The following is a 16038-nucleotide window of genomic DNA, read 5'->3' on the forward strand; positions in this document are numbered from 1 at the left end:
TTAAAATGATTTTGTTGTGGACTGATTTATTAGCAGAAACACGCTTTAGCCTGCTAAGTTAAGGCTACAAACCACGCCAACCCGATAATTCGAGTCAAACCGCAAATAAAAACCCTAATTATAGTTTGGTTTGATTTAGTTTGGTTTTGGAAAAGAAATCCGACAATAATTGATTAGGTTTGATTTTAACTAAAAAAGTCAAATCGAAACCAAACCAACATAATACAATAAGTATAGAAATTTTAAATATATTTAATACATAAAAACATTGATTGTAGTGTAGCTTATAAATATTTCTTAAGCTTTTTATCGTTTATCTTTAACGTATTATTTAAAGCTTAGACTTATAATTTTTGAATGTTACAATTAACAAACTTGTTAATCCTATATATGTAAAACCTTCACTAATGTTATTTGTTAATATTATCACAAACCATAATCCAAAACATGAATAAATTTGGCACAAAATCATCGTTTTTATAATAAACCACATGATACACTATTCTAAAATCATAACCAGATATAATAACACAATCACCAGCTACTATAATTTGACAAATTGTAACAATATTACCAAAAAATGATAGTAACTAGCTTATGGATTAGTTGGGCCATAATAGATGGTGCACTTTCTTATAAAAAGCAAAAGTTTGGGATAATTTATAAATTTATTAAAAATCCAAAGGTAATATTTTGGGCCAAAAAAATATGTGTAGATTGTTTTCAAAATCTGCAAAATATGGATAAATTCTATAATTAAACAAGTTTTGCCAAAATAAAAACTTGAAAAGAACTTGCAAAATTTATAGCCAAGCAGGGGATAAAACTTGGACGAGTGAGACGAGTCAAATGGGATTGAGCCACTTTTGCCCCTCCTAGCTAAAATATGTAACCTTTAAACCTTTCAGTTTGAAAGGAATTGTATATGTACAATACTGCATCAAAGCAGGTATTTTCCCGTTACTTTGTTGAGCTAAACAAAATATTAATAAGAACTTGTAAATCTGCATGGCCAAGAAGTATTATACAAAGAGACTTACAGTATTTTGAAAACAATATTTTTAGTTCCTAATATTTTAAATACATTAAGTATGACTGTATGACTTGTGTAAAAATTATCAATATTGACTAGTTATCAATTTCACATTCACTGAGTGATGTAAAAGAAGAATATGGACTTAAAATTTCAAGCAGCGCAAGAAGTCCAAGAAGTTCATGATTGATTATTTACTAATGTTCAAACAATGATACAACATTATACTGGCTGTTCTTCATCATTTCTTAATTATTTAAGATTTTATATTCCCAACGAGCAGAAGAAACGGTTCAAGAGAGTCAAAGATAGAAAAGTTACGACTTACCAGTGCAAACAAATAGCTCGCAAAAAACAAGTTTAGTGTCCACGCATGAGTTTTAAGCATGCGGGATAGGTTAGATCAGAAGCCCTAGAAAGATTTTCCCACGATAAGACACTAGATTAATGTCATGTCAGACCACAAGCATTCATCAAAATGTATCAGACAGGGATAACTGTGAATTGCTTATCTCATCATCCATAACTTAAAATTTCTCTATAATGATAATATATGAAGTAACCCATCGGAAATACACTTGCTCTAAGCCAAAAGCTATGTTGCGCAAACTATCCAAAATATAGTTGTACCCGTGTCAGATCCTTCAAAAATGCACTACTTTGGAGGATCCGACACATATCCCACCATATTTTCGGTCAAAAAGATTGATAAGGTAGCATGAGCAACCAATACATATAGTTTTATAAGTAAAATCAAAGGATTGATTCACAAAAAGGTTGATGGTGAGTAAGTCATGTTGATTTCTGAATGAACAGAGCATTAGTATTAAATGAAAATTAAACAGAGCAGTCAGTAATCAGTATACAGCAAGCATTCATGTAGAAGCATCAGATCTTCCTATTCAGATGAGGATCATTATACTCTATATGTGAATATGAGTATTCATCTCAAATTAAACACATCATATGCCTCTATCTAGCACAAAAAATGAAAGAAATACTCAAATAATTTTATGACTAAATTTTAAGGTTGATTTCAAAACAAAACAAAAATTTAGTAGTAGGATGCCTCAGACCGTCCTAGTCAATTGCCATAATCAACATTGTAGCTAGTCCATAAAACTAGCATTTCCGTGGCTATGTAGGTATCATCATAGGCAATCTCCTTTAGAAATTACTTCACAAAATGTAAAACTTAGCTTCATAAATATATTTCAGCACTGAATAAACATGCAAGGGTGTAAAAAAAATAAAAAACACTTGCCACACTTTCTTCTTCCTAGCGCGCGCGCACAGACACACACACTCAAAAAAAAGAGATAGGGACAACGTGAATGGGTCAGACATGAGAGGAAAAGATTCAGCACTGCATAAATCAGACAGGGATAACTGTATTTTTCCTTTGATCATCATCCCCAAATACAATACACCAAAAATCAATGTATGAGAACTCCTTAGCACGCAAACCATTTACAAACGTGAATAGATGATATAAATGGAGAGTGGACACGATGTGCTAAGCTAGCAGGCGGGAGGAGGTGGAGGAACTGGGAAGGGGATACTGCTATGGACTAGATTAGGGTTTGAGCGATGGAGCAGGCCATGAATGACCTCAAGTAAATAACATAGCACTATATATAGATAGAGACACGAGGCTGCTGCTTCACGATTTAGGGTTAGGTTTGAGGCTTGCGGGTTTTTGTGGGAGCACCGTGTCAAAAGTGCTAGGGCCTGAAGCTGGACTACATTCAAGGATCACCCTCCACTTTGGACTGCTAACCTAAATTGGGCCCGACCCATTTACCGTCAATCTATTCATTTAAGGTAGGGGAACTTTAATAAATGACTATTGTTGGAGATTTATTGCTCGTCGTAGCTATAATTTAGCTAATTACTAGTCTGTTTGGCCAAATTTTTTTTTGGCCAGAAGTGATTTTTTTTGGCCAAAAGCACTTTTGGCCAAAAATTGAGGTGTTTGGTCAAGCTTTTGGAAGGGAAAAAAAGTAGTTTTGAGGAGAAGCAGAAAAAAGTAGTTTCTCTTCAAAAGCACTTTTTTGAGAAGCACTTTTGAAAAAAATACACTTAGAAACAGTTTTTTAAAGCTTGGTCAAACACTAATTGCTGCTCAGAAGTGCTTTTCAAACTAATTAGTCAAACACAAACTACTTCTCACCAAAATTACTTTTGAGAAAAGCACTTTTGAAAAAAAAATACTTTTCGAAATAAGCTGATTTTTGCAGTTTGGCCAAACGGGTTATACATTCCGTAGCTACTAATTGCTTGTCATAAGATGTATGTCGATGTACTCAATTCGGTTGTATATACTGTATTCAATTCGGATGTATTTGTTCTTATATATTTTATATTGTATTCAATGTATTGAATTCAGTATTCTTCAAACAATAAAAATTTAAGAACTAGGGTGTATACCGCTCTATTCAATTCGGGCGTATATAGTGTATATACTACATTCAATTTTCGGCTATATTCATTCTTAACTATTTTACATTATATTCAATTTGACTGTATTCAAACAATAAAAATTACAAAATAGTTATATTCGGTTGTATTCAATTCACTGCATTTAATTCGGTTGTATTCAAACAAAAATTCAAAAAATACAAGGATCTGCAATAAAAATAACCTTCTTAATACATAAATAATGGCGAAAATACAAAAATTTAAGTTGTATTTGCATTGTAAAATACCGAGTACACTCCATTATGAGTTTATTTATTTGTATATAATACAATGTATTCATATAATTGTATGTGACTTAATAGCAAAGAAGAGAAGAAAACTCGTCGGGTATGGCGTCTTCCGGCCAAGCAAATCGCCACCCTCTGTTGTATCCACACATTACCACCCTCTGTCGTCTCCACAAATCACAACCGCCGAACCAAACCCATCACCACCCGCTATCAAATTTGAAATTACGAAATCGCTACCCATTGGCCAGATCAGGATCAGGATCTAACATCGCCGGTTCTGGATCTGGATCTAATGTCGGCATTGCTGAGGACGAAGAGAGAGGAGAAAAGGAGAGAGAGTTGTCGGATGTTAAAACAACAAATAGAGGATTAACAGTAGTCTGAGAACAGTGAAAGTTGGAAAATTTGAGATTTTTAATGACATACCAACATTTATGAAGTTCGCTTCATGCCTAGTTTTGTAATGAAAAATTATTCTATTCCAGCGAATTAAATTCGAAATCAAGATCTTCTTTCCTACTTCGAAATACCAAGAAGCATAGAGAATTGAAGGAAAAGAGAGATGTTTGAGGGAAAAGTTGAGGCATCAGTTGTATATATTTGTACTTTGCTATAAAATATAAAGAATGGCTATAAATAATAATATTTTTAAAGTGTTTTGGTTTATAATAAATAAGGTGCATTATTTAACTATAACATGTAAAATTTTCTTATGGGCTCTTACGGTAGAGTGCAGTGGAAAAATTACAAAATAGCCACTTTCAACTTCTGTTCTTAAAGAGTTTAGCCAATATTTAAAAAGCTATTACTAGTTAGTCACTTCTCCCGCACAAAAAAATATTGAACATACGTTTATATAAAACATGGAAGAACTCCAGCATACGTATATAAAATTTGGCATTTATAAAAGGTGTTGAAGTCCGAACTCAGTTCCAAAATACTTGTCGATGATTACATGAATTGGCGAAAAATGAATTTACCTCATCTTGAATTGCAATATCTCCACTTATGAGAAGTATATGCGGACGCATGCTAATTTGGTTAGATTGGTTAGTGATTAATGATCTAATTTGAGTAACTAATTAAATATTACTGGGAACTCATTGACTAATAGAGATCTCGTGTATCGTGACTTAGGATTCTCGTATTTGATAATGGCATATCGAACTTGCTTCAATACCATAGCTCGGCAAAGTGGAATCTATGGACTTCATTTAAACCAAATGCGGCAACTTTGCATAATCTTATATTTAATGTGCAATTAAATTGTCTATTTGTACTATCATGTAAATACTTGTTGTTTGGTTGATGTTAGAGAGTTGTTTGAAATAATGCTTTAACAAGATAGTGGATCTTGTAATACTGCGGGATTATGAATATTTAAACGCCATAATTTGTCACTGGAGTTTGAACCACATGAATCATTACTGGGGTTTGAACCCCATAAATTGTTGCTAAAATTTGAAACTCTAACAATTTTCACTGTTAGATTGTGAAAGTTGAAACCCATGGATCATTGCTGGGTTTTGAACTTGTACATTTTTGAAACCCATGAATCATTTATGGGTTTTAAAAAATCAGTAAATTTTTCAATTTCCATGTATTTTACTAGGGTTTTACTTGTCAAAGCTTCAAATTCCAACACCAATGGATGGAATTGTTATGTATGTTAGTTAGGGATAAAATATTAATTTAATCTAAGTTAAATGGACCATTGGGTACTTTGCTAATACATTTGAAACGCTGGCTCAACTTTAATAGTTGGTTCAAAAGTGGCTAGTGTAAGCACGTGATTTTTGCTTCACGAAATTTACTCCAAAAAGGAAAATCAAAAATATATGCATGTGTGTTTTTGCCATTGAGTGATTTTATTTAATGTTAATTATTATAGGTGTTAAAATAATGTGTATAAATTTATTTTTTGATTTATTTAGGAGTTTTGTTTAAATTTTGTCAATTAAAGTGGAAAGAAAATGAGGATACTCGGTTTTGGGCCAAGAAATTAAAACAGAAACAGGCCCAAAATGAGTTGGCCCAATGAGCAAAATGGTCCGTCTCCTTGGAGGTGTCCAAACGACACTGTTCTATCCCAGTTAAGTTGGGCCGTTGATCTCAAATGGATCAACGGCCAGGATCACACACCCATATCCGTTAATATGACCCGGTCCATCCCCCTACCCGGTCTCACCCACCATTACACTCAAACGGCGTCGTCCCTCTTTAATGAATAGATCCTGGCCTTTGATCTCACCTGATCCAACGGCCAGGATCTAAACCCCTAAATCATATATAAAGCCCAACCTTGTTACCCCGCCCCCTATCCAAACACCCCCCGGCTTCATCATCTCCCAGAGACCAACCCTAATATCCCAAACCCTAGCCGCCCCTGTGCACCTTCACCATAAAGCCGGTGGCAAGGACGCCGGTGACTACCAAAACAACACCCCCGATACATCCAACCACCCTGAACACGAATCCACCAACCATGTACCTCGAATCACACTCCATCATCTCGAATCTTAGTTTAAAGGTTCGAGCCTAACCCGGACCTACACCAAACCATCCCAGTTTCACACCAGTCACCACCCTGACATCCCTCGTGACCAAACCAAGCTTGGTTTGGTCCGAATCTACCCACAAATCTCAAAACCCCAAATCTGGAGATTCAAACCCTAGAACACAAGAACCCGGGGAATCCGGCCAGTTTTAACAGAGGGTTGAGGTCTAATAGACCTTAATCAAGGTGTTCTCGGTCGAGAACACCCCGATTAAAGTTTATTCGACCTCAAATGGTCAAAACTAGTTCAGGCCTGGGTCGTTCATGGTTGAGCATTCACAGTAAGTTTCCTTTTTCTTTTCTAGTTTTTGTTTGGATATTGATTGAGTTTGTTAACATGTTTGGTTTGCTTGGTATTTCTGATATTTTCTTCCAATTATTCTCCTTCTCAGTAAGACCCTTTTAGTTGGTCGATTGTTCTTCTGTTTGTTGTTAAATACGTATGGTGAGATACATGTTCAATTAGATTATTCGTCGAATAGATAATCCATATATCCTCCCAGTGTTGTGCAAAGTTGTCTGAAGCCATTTGGGACCCTGTTCGTGTTATTTGATTAATCGACTGATTGTTCCATGTTATAATTAGTATAGTCGATTTGATAAACGTCGTCGATTAGTTTTCTATAACTGAATGTTCAAATATTCTGATAACTTCACATGATTGATCGAACCATTGTTGTTAATTGGATGCTTGACATTATTTGAAAATGGTTTGTAACTGCAATACAAACAATTAAAATTCAATCTAGGGCAGCTTGAAATTGAACTTTCAGAAGTTCAAATTTCCTGCTGTTGAAGCAGGGCAAAACAGTGATAACCAGGGGCTAACAGGGGTAATTTGGGGGTGTGAAAAGAACACAAAAGATTAGTTTAAGTGAGCTGACAATAGGGTACTGAAATAGGATTAAACTAATGTAATAGTGGGGAACCAAACTTGGTAGCATGGAGGCTGATTAAATAAAAGGGATGCTCATACCTTTGGGCAGAACAACACATGCTAGAAGGCTGTCAAATAGATGGGCATGGGGTATTCTTTTGATTAGTTTAAAGGAGTTATGGGCAGGAAAGGGATGAGGGGATCAAGGCAGCTTGATGCTTGCCATTTCTGCCTATCAATAGGACTGTTTAGGACAAAGAAGGGGGTTCGAAAAAAGTAGCTGAAGGTTCTGGAAAAAAAAAGAAGAGGGTTAAGGTTTGCATTTTTAGGTAAAGCTTTACATCAAAAAGCCTTAACTTGTCTTTGCTCTTGAGTGTGTAACAAAAATCAGAAATCACTATTTCTCGTACTAGTCTGTGTACTATTGGCACTGCTGGATTTTCAGTTTGGTAGTGTCCAGTTCTTTTTTGGCTGAATATTGTTCCATCAGTTTACTTCGGGAATACTGTTTTGGTTTTAAGCAACTGTCGCAACTGGTTATTCTTATTGATTTGTTTGGGCTGTTGCTGTTTGGTTTTCTGGAATCGCTGTCGGGTTTTTTATTAAATTGTTGTTGAGCTTTGGTCTGTTTTTCTTGGACTGTCTCTTTTACTGTTACTGGTTTGGGGCTGTTCGACTGAGTGTGCTGTTGTTTATCTGTTGTTGTTGTGGTGTTGCATACTGCTTTGCTGATTATTCCCTTTCTTCTTTTGCTTTCTTATACCAGGTACACGACTGATACACTGTCAATGTAACTTGAAAGTTGAGCATGAATACAAAAGAAAGGAGTTGAAGTTGTTTATTTTCATACGTAGCCTGTATATTGAACATTATATGGTGTATACTAGTTTACATTTTTGCCTGGATAGTGGAGGTAGCTCTCCTACATAATGAATGTCGATGTATGGTAACTTGATATCATATTGTGTATATAGGCTGGTAGATAAAAGGATTGATAGTGTAGATAGGCTATACCTTAGAGTTTAGCTATGTTTGTGATTAGCATATCCCTTAATGCATGTTAAGTATGAAACTATCCATTGTTAGTTAATCTCATTTCCTTTGATAAGCTGTCTCGTTATAACTGGCAAACCATACCTTTTGGAACAAATATCACAAGTCTACATTTCAACCTTACGAATATCAAGCCCAAATCGAACGAACTAAACAGGCCTTCATCGGAAAAGCAGTGGCCCAGGTCCAGCCAATACTGTGTGGGTTGGGTTTGGGCCCATAGTATCCAGACGGCTGCCCATGTACGCGGTCGGGCTTCGAACTTTGCAAAAGCATTCGGAACCCCGCTATAAATAACCTGCAAGCATGTAACTAAGTAGGATCATTTTTGCTTTCATTAGTAGAGACAAACGTAACAAGAAACGTAACCACTATAGGATATCCTTTAAAAAATAAAGATGAGACGAGCCTCGACAAACAAAAAATGCACAAGCCGCGGGGCCCTCTAAATGTATACTTAGAACTCGGGACAGGCCGTTTAGCGAATTTTACGGCCTTCCCAAAATAACAATACGCTAGTTGCTTTAGGCGCGCCTTTAATAATTTATTTTCCTTAATTCGAGTGCACATTTATGTGACCCAAATCCAAATCTCAACGGAATCGAAATGTGTCTCTCATCACAGGTACATTGATTGTGACGTGGTCTGAGATGCACTTCCATGACGTTGCAAATCTTTTTTTTTTAAATAAGGGATGAGACGAGCCTCGCCAAATAAAATGCACAGATTGCGGGGCCCTCACAAAATGAACGTGTCAATTATTTAGAACTCGGGATAGGCCGCTTAGCGAACTCCACGGCCTTATTCAAAATAATAATACGCTAATCGCTTTAGGCGCGCATTTTAATAAATCTTACCTTCTTAAACTCGGGTGCACATCTATGTGACCCAAATCCAAATCTCAACGGAGCCAAAGTGTGTCGACGACCACGGGTACATTGATTGTAACGCGGTTCGAGATACATTTTCACAACGTTGCAATTCTTGAAAAAAAATAACAGTAAATGATCAAAGCGGTTAAAAGTTAAATTTCGCACATAGGTTCAACATGTATTAAATCAGATAATCAAGCCGAATATGACAGTTGAGCGACCGCGCTAGAACCACGGAACTCGGGAATGCCTAACACCTTCTCCCGGGTTAACAGAATTCCTTATCCGGATTTCTGGTACGCAGACTGTAATATGGAGTCATTCTTTTCCTTGATTCGAGATTAAAATTGGTGTCTTGGGACACCCTAAATCTCCCAAGTGACGACTCTAAAATAAATAAACAAAATCCTGTTTCGATTGTCCTTTAATTGGAAAAACTCCCTTGTCCCCTCGCGGGGGCGGAAAAAGGAGGTGTGACAGCTCTGGCGACTCTGCTGGGGATATATATAACCTAGAACCACTGGTTCAGGGTTAGAAATTCGAGCTTAGAATAATTGTTCTATTTGGCTTTATTTATTATCTGATATTTTTATGTGATATGTGCTTCATGTGCAAAATGATGTGTGTTACCGCTTTGATATTATTTGACTGTATATATAAAATGTGCCGAAACCTTTCTTTTCTTACCTCTGGGGAGAAGCTCGCTGGTCGATACTTCCTATTCTGTTAATGTCATACCCAAGTAGAAAGAGGCTCGGATAAGTTACAAAGCCGGACGACCCCGCGGGTCCCCGGTACGTAGCCCCCTCCTCGACTCGAGTTGTCCGCTCGTGTAAGCCAGGTCTAGAACAAAGCCCAGTTTGAAGCTTAGTAAAACATAACTTCATGCCGGATCCCTAGTAGGAAAACGCTTATTTGCATCACGTTGCATTTGACTTAGGGGGCTCAACACAGGGGTTGGGCCCGTCTAGGAATAGCAACCTGGAACAAAAAGACCATCTTGTGGCATCTGTCTGTTAGCGCATTTAATTTGCTTCGATTTTGCATGTTGACCGGCGGGTGATAACGGGAATTTTGAGAAAAAATAGATAAATAAATAAATGAGTAAGATTTTCAGGAGTTTCTCATTTAAGAAAAGCAATGTCCAAATATTTTTCAATTTTGAGAAAAACCCGTGATTTAGATAATTTTCTTACCCGAACTACGTCGGTTTGATTCTAACCGGATGTGGGATACGTAGGCAACCCTTATCGGGTCCAACTCCCCGTTTTTGTTTTACCAATAATGATATATATGTGTATGTATATATATACACATGTATGTATATACATATATTGTTTCTTTCAAAAAAAAAAGGGAAAAAACGGAAAATGTTTGGAGTCAAAATAAAAATCTTTTTTTTCTTGTCTAAAATCACCTTAATAAATGTGCAGAATGAGCACAAGTAGGAGTTCAGCTGAGGCCATTATAAACAGAGTTCCTTTGGGTTTACGCATGTGGTGGAACGACTTAGAAGAATCAGGGCAAGATACAGTCAAAATATACTTGGGAAATTTGGTTGGATTGCTGGACATCAATCCACGAGGGGACGTTATCAGGGCTTTAATTCCATTTTGGGACTCGGCACACAATGTATTTCACTTCTCAGACTTTGAACTCACCCCGACACTGGAGGAGTTGGCAGGGTACATTGGATGTCCTAAAATCCCTATGAAAGAACAGTATCTCATTGCACCAAGGACCATAACCATACACAAGTTCCTGGACATCGTAAAGATCTGCATAACGGTACATAACCCAGAGTTATCAAAAGGGTTTTGTAGTTTGGCATTTCTGTACGACAGGTACGGTCATCTGGGAGGGTTCAACAATCCCGAGAGTAAGATTTGCAGTGGGGAAAGCTGGTTGAAATGGGAGAGGCATAGATGTATTGCTTTTATGATAGCCTTTTTGGGTTTTCTGGTGTTCCCTAGAAAGGATGGGAAAATTAACATACAAATCGCTGGGGTCGTAAGCACTTTGCTCAAATAAGAAAACAACACTCTGGCACCAATGATAATAGCAGATATTTTCCGCGCACTCACTATTTGCAAAATCGGAGGAGGTTTCTTTGAGGGATGTAATATACTACTGCAAATGTGGATGATAGAGCATCTATGTCATCGCCCTCAGTTGCTGAGATATGGGTCATCACAAAAGACTTGTATAGAAGAGTTTCCCACCAGGGTCGACGGTTTCAACCTACCAGAAGGGGTCGCCGAATGGGTCACGCTGCTGCGCTCGGTTTCAGCAAACCAGATAGAATGGGCATTCGAGTGGCTACCCATAGGTGAGGTCATACACATGTCAACCGCTGAGTCTCATTTATTGTTGATGGGTCTCCAAAGTATCCAGCCCTATGCACCATGCAGAGTGTTGAGACAGTTGGGGCGATATCAAATAATCCCGAAGGAAGAGGATCTCAGTAGCCAGGTAATCGAAATCGGACCGGGTGGGCAGTTCCCTGAAGCGATCGTTCGGAGAATCTGGAATGAATGTCAAACCCTGAAGGTAGATACTTGTGTACGAGATCGGGCAAAGGGCGAAGTGTCGCCAAAATACCTCACGTGGTACAGAAGAGAGCTTGAGCATCAGAGACCAACTAAGAGAGCTCACATCCAAGACTTTGAGGAATCATCACATACACAGTGGGGCTGGTTAAAAAGGGAGGAAGGCTACCGGGCTGAAATCGGGAGACTAAAGCAACAAATTGAAAGGCTTGTATTTGAGAATAACGTGCAAGTCGCCTCCGAGCGGGGTGAGAAGAACAAGTTAGCCCAAGAAAACCAGACACTAAAGGCTCGCATCCGCCAAGCCGGTAAGAGCAACATCGACCGACAGAAACGCCGCTCCGACGAAAGATTGATAGCCGATTTGAGAAATCAGGTCAGCCAAAGCCGAGAAGAATTAGAACAATCAGAAGCTTGCATAGCAAGGATGAAGGTCAGATGGGCAAAAGGTACAATGGCCCGGAGGCAGCGTCTGCAACAAGTCATAAGGGATTATGAAATGAGCATCGGGATATTAAGGAAAACAAACTCCACTCTTCATGAACGGATCTTCAAACAAGCACGAGATGCCCAGGCCGGCAGAAGACGTTGTTACGATGCAATGACCAGCATGGAGAGACAAATGGAAATGTTCCAGGATCGACTTGCCGACAATGCTCAAGCACTGGGATTAAAAGACCGGCGAATAAAGCAATTGTTCGTTGAAAGGGACAACATTCGAGGAAGGATTGATGAGATCGGGCACTACATCTACATGAGATGCCTAGCATGTGAGCAAATACCTCGGAAAACCCTCCTTGCTTCCATCATGGGCTGCGTCCACCGGATCATGAATGAGTTGAAGAGCTTGCAGAGAGACCTTACACCAAGGGCCGCGGAAAGGCCGAGCGATGCCTCGCGAGCCCTCAAGTTGGAGTTGTAGACTTAAGTTCGAGTCTTGTTTAATTGGCTTTGTTGTCTTCCTATATGTTGTTTTCTTTATGTCAAGGAGTTAGGTTAAAAAACTTTGGAATCTGTACTGTTGCTATTCTTTGTTTGAAGTAATTTGTAATAGCGAATTTTGATGATGAATTAAATGATTCCAAAAGAATTTTGTGTGTCTTTACTTTATGGCAGAACTACGCCTGGTCTGATTCACGTGGGGACGTGATACGTAGGCAATCCACATAAGATTCGGCCACCATTAACAAAAAGAAAAGAAAAAGAAAGAAAGAAAGAAAATATGAAAATAAAATAAATATAGGGATTCCCAAAATACTTTAAAAGGGGACAAATAAGCAAGCCGGGATGACGCATGTTGTCGAAGCAAAGCATGTTAGAAACGGTTAACTGCCTAGGAGCATTTGCATCCCCAAGGTGTTGTTATCAAATCTGTTAAAGCTCTAACGCTAACAAGTTTGCTATTTTCCACAAAATACAGACAGTTAGTTGTTAAAGAATTCTGGCAACACACCCCTACCAAACCAGATCCAAAGGACCGGTAACAACAAGCATGACTACTTCAGAGAATAGTACCGAGGAAGAAAGGCCGATGAGCCAGTTGTTAAAAGAAGCGATGGAAAAGATAGAAAGAATGGGACTATAGATGAATGCAATGCAGTTAGCTCTGGCCAAAGCACAAAAGAGCCCTGAGCCACTAGGGCACATGCCGGAATACCCTCATTCCGGCCCTTCAACAAGCCTCCCGAATCACCGTTATCATCAGGAGAGAAGCCCCCATGATTCCCAAGCTCCACCACCCCATCAACCTCTCCCAACACCAAATGTTCCCACTTTTGTGGGACCCACATCAGCCACCTTACAAAGATCAACCAGCGAGCCATTGTTTCAGGTTCATGATACGCAATACTATCCCCCTGAGCCCACATTTCAGGCACCCGAACCACATACCTACAATCCGCACTTGGAGGTACCGGCGGAGATTGAAAAGCCGGTTAAAGTCCCAGAAAAAGATGAGGTATTGAGGAAGTTCAAAAGCCTGGAGCAATCCTTCAGGAACCTGCACGGATTGGGCAACCAGGTCAGCGTGGCCTACAAGGATCTATGCCCTTTCCCGGACGTCCAACTCCCGGCTGGTTTCAAGATGCCTAAGTTTGATTTATATGAAGGACACGGTGATCCCATGGTGCATTTGCGTGGATTCTGTAGCAAAATGAGAGGGGCAGGTGGCAAAGATGAGTTGTTGATAGCTTATTTCGGCCAAAGTCTGAGTGGATCGGCACTAGAATGGTATACCATGCAGGATTCCAGCAGATGGTACACTCGGGATGACCTGGCGCAGGCTTTCACATGTCACTTTCAATACAATCTCAAGATAGTCCCTGACCGTCTCACGTTGCTGAGGAGCGGCAAGAAGCCTGGGGAAAGTTTTCGCAAGTTCGGGTTCCGCTGGAGAGAGCAAGCGGCCAGAGTTGATCCTCCCATGAGAGAGGGAGAAATGGTGGATTACTTGTTGCAAACACTGGATCCAACTTACTTTGGTCACTTGGTGACTACGGTTGGAAAATACTTCAACGAAGTAGTGAAGATAGGGGTCATGATAGAAGAGGGTCTGAGGTCTGACAAAATCCTGAATTACTCGGCACTCAAGGCAACGACCCAGGCTATTCAGAGCGGCACGGGAGGTGCGCTGGGAAGAAGGAATAAAGAAGAAATTGCCACGATTGAGGCAAGCATTTGGTCTAGGTCTGACAAACCACACTACAACCAACCCAGACCCCACAGGCCAAACTACCCGTACAACCCACCACATCACTACTATCCACCTCAAGAACCACATTTCACCGTCCATCAAGACCAGACATACACCTAACCCCCGGTTCGCCCACAATGGCGTGTGCCAGCTCCACATAATACCTACCCACCACCACAAAATGCCTATCACCCACCAAGAGCATACAGAAACCCGTCGGGGACGGGTTTTCGAGGGAGTCAAGCTGCTAAAAATGATAGGCTGCAGAAACATAGAGCCTTTACTGAGTTGGGAGAGACCTATACCGCCGTATTCCACAAATTGAGACGGTTGGGTTTGGTGAGTCTTGTCGAACCTAAAGAGCAAAACCCCCCACCCCAAAATGTGAACAGATCAATGAGCTGTGAGTACTGCTCAGGAATGCTGGGACATGATACTGAAAAATGTTGGAGGCTGAAGCAGGCGATACAAGATCTCATTGATGCTAACAAAATCGAGGTCCAGACGTCGGAGGCACCTAACATCAACCAGAACCCATTGCCAACGCACCACGAGGCTTACATGATCGAGTTGGTGTATGAGGGAGGAGAGCTGAGGAAGCCCTCACAGACAGTGATGATCCAGGCCGCTCCGAAAGAAGGATCGACCAGTGGAAGAACGGGGGTACAGTCGCAGGAATAAGGCGTCAAGCCAGTAGTGATATTGGGAAAGAGCCCGTCCGCCGTAACAAGCAAACCCGAGCCAACCAAGTTGGTAATATCAGGGACTCCACCCACACCTGTAATTGTGTTGAAAGGGGTATACAAGGAACTGGTCACCATAAAGCCTGTAGTCCAGCTGCCGATGATTGATAGCAAGGCCGTGCCTTGGAAATATCAGAAGGCGGTGGTGATGTACAAAGGAAAACAAGTGGAGGAAGATAGTTGTGAAGCGCAAGGACTGACTCGATCAGGACGGTGTTTTGCTCCGGTGGAGCTGAGAAGACCCAACCCAGCTGCAACCAAGAAACCTGTGTCCGAAGAAGAGGCTGAGGAATTCTTGAGGAAGATGAAAGTGCAGGACTACTCCGTGGTCGAACAGCTAAGGAAAACACCGGCCCAAATCTTGCTGCTATCGTTACTAATCCATTATGAGGGACATCGTCGGGCCCTAATGAAGATATTGAACGAAGCTCATGTGCCCAACAAGATTTCTGTAAACCACCTGGAAACAATTGCCAACAAAATTTTTGAGGTGAACAGGGTAACATTCTCAGATGATGATCTGCCAGTGGAAGGTACGGAGCATAATAAAGCTCTCTACCTAACTGTCAAATGTGAAAATTCGATAGTTACTCGGGCATTGGTGGATAACGGTTCAAGTGCCAATATTTGTCTAGTATCCACCCTGAACCAGTTAAAGATCGACCGCGGAAGAATCCACAAGAATAGCATTTGCGTCCGAGGATTTGACGGAAATGGAACAGCCACCATGGGGGACATTGTACTCGAATTGACCATCGATCCAGTCCAATTTACCATGGAGTTCCAGGTCTTAGACGCCGCGGTATCTTATAACATTCTATTGGGACGACCATGGATTCACGCAGCCAAAGCAGTGCCTTCCACCCTGCATCAGATGGTCAAGTTCGAGTGGGATAGACAAGAGGTCGTACTGCACGGCGAGGACACTGCGTGTACCTTGGGTGGCACCAT

General features: G+C 40.0%; 2 non-coding genes across 2 annotated transcripts; both read right to left on the minus strand.

Annotated features, from left to right (window-relative positions):
- Positions 1-1481: 1481 nt before the first annotated feature.
- Positions 1482-1561, minus strand: LOC138888844 (small nucleolar RNA R38). The gene has a single exon (XR_011406423.1). It is a non-coding gene; the product is annotated as a small nucleolar RNA R38 (small nucleolar RNA).
- Positions 1562-1918: 357 nt separating this feature from the next.
- On the minus strand, positions 1919-1990 carry LOC138888862 (small nucleolar RNA snoR64a). The gene has a single exon (XR_011406433.1). It is a non-coding gene; the product is annotated as a small nucleolar RNA snoR64a (small nucleolar RNA).
- Between the last annotated feature and the right edge of the window lie 14048 nt (positions 1991-16038).

The sequence above is a fragment of the Nicotiana sylvestris genome, chromosome 3, assembly GCF_000393655.2.
Source record: "Nicotiana sylvestris chromosome 3, ASM39365v2, whole genome shotgun sequence".
Classification (NCBI taxonomy): Eukaryota; Viridiplantae; Streptophyta; class Magnoliopsida; order Solanales; family Solanaceae; genus Nicotiana; species Nicotiana sylvestris.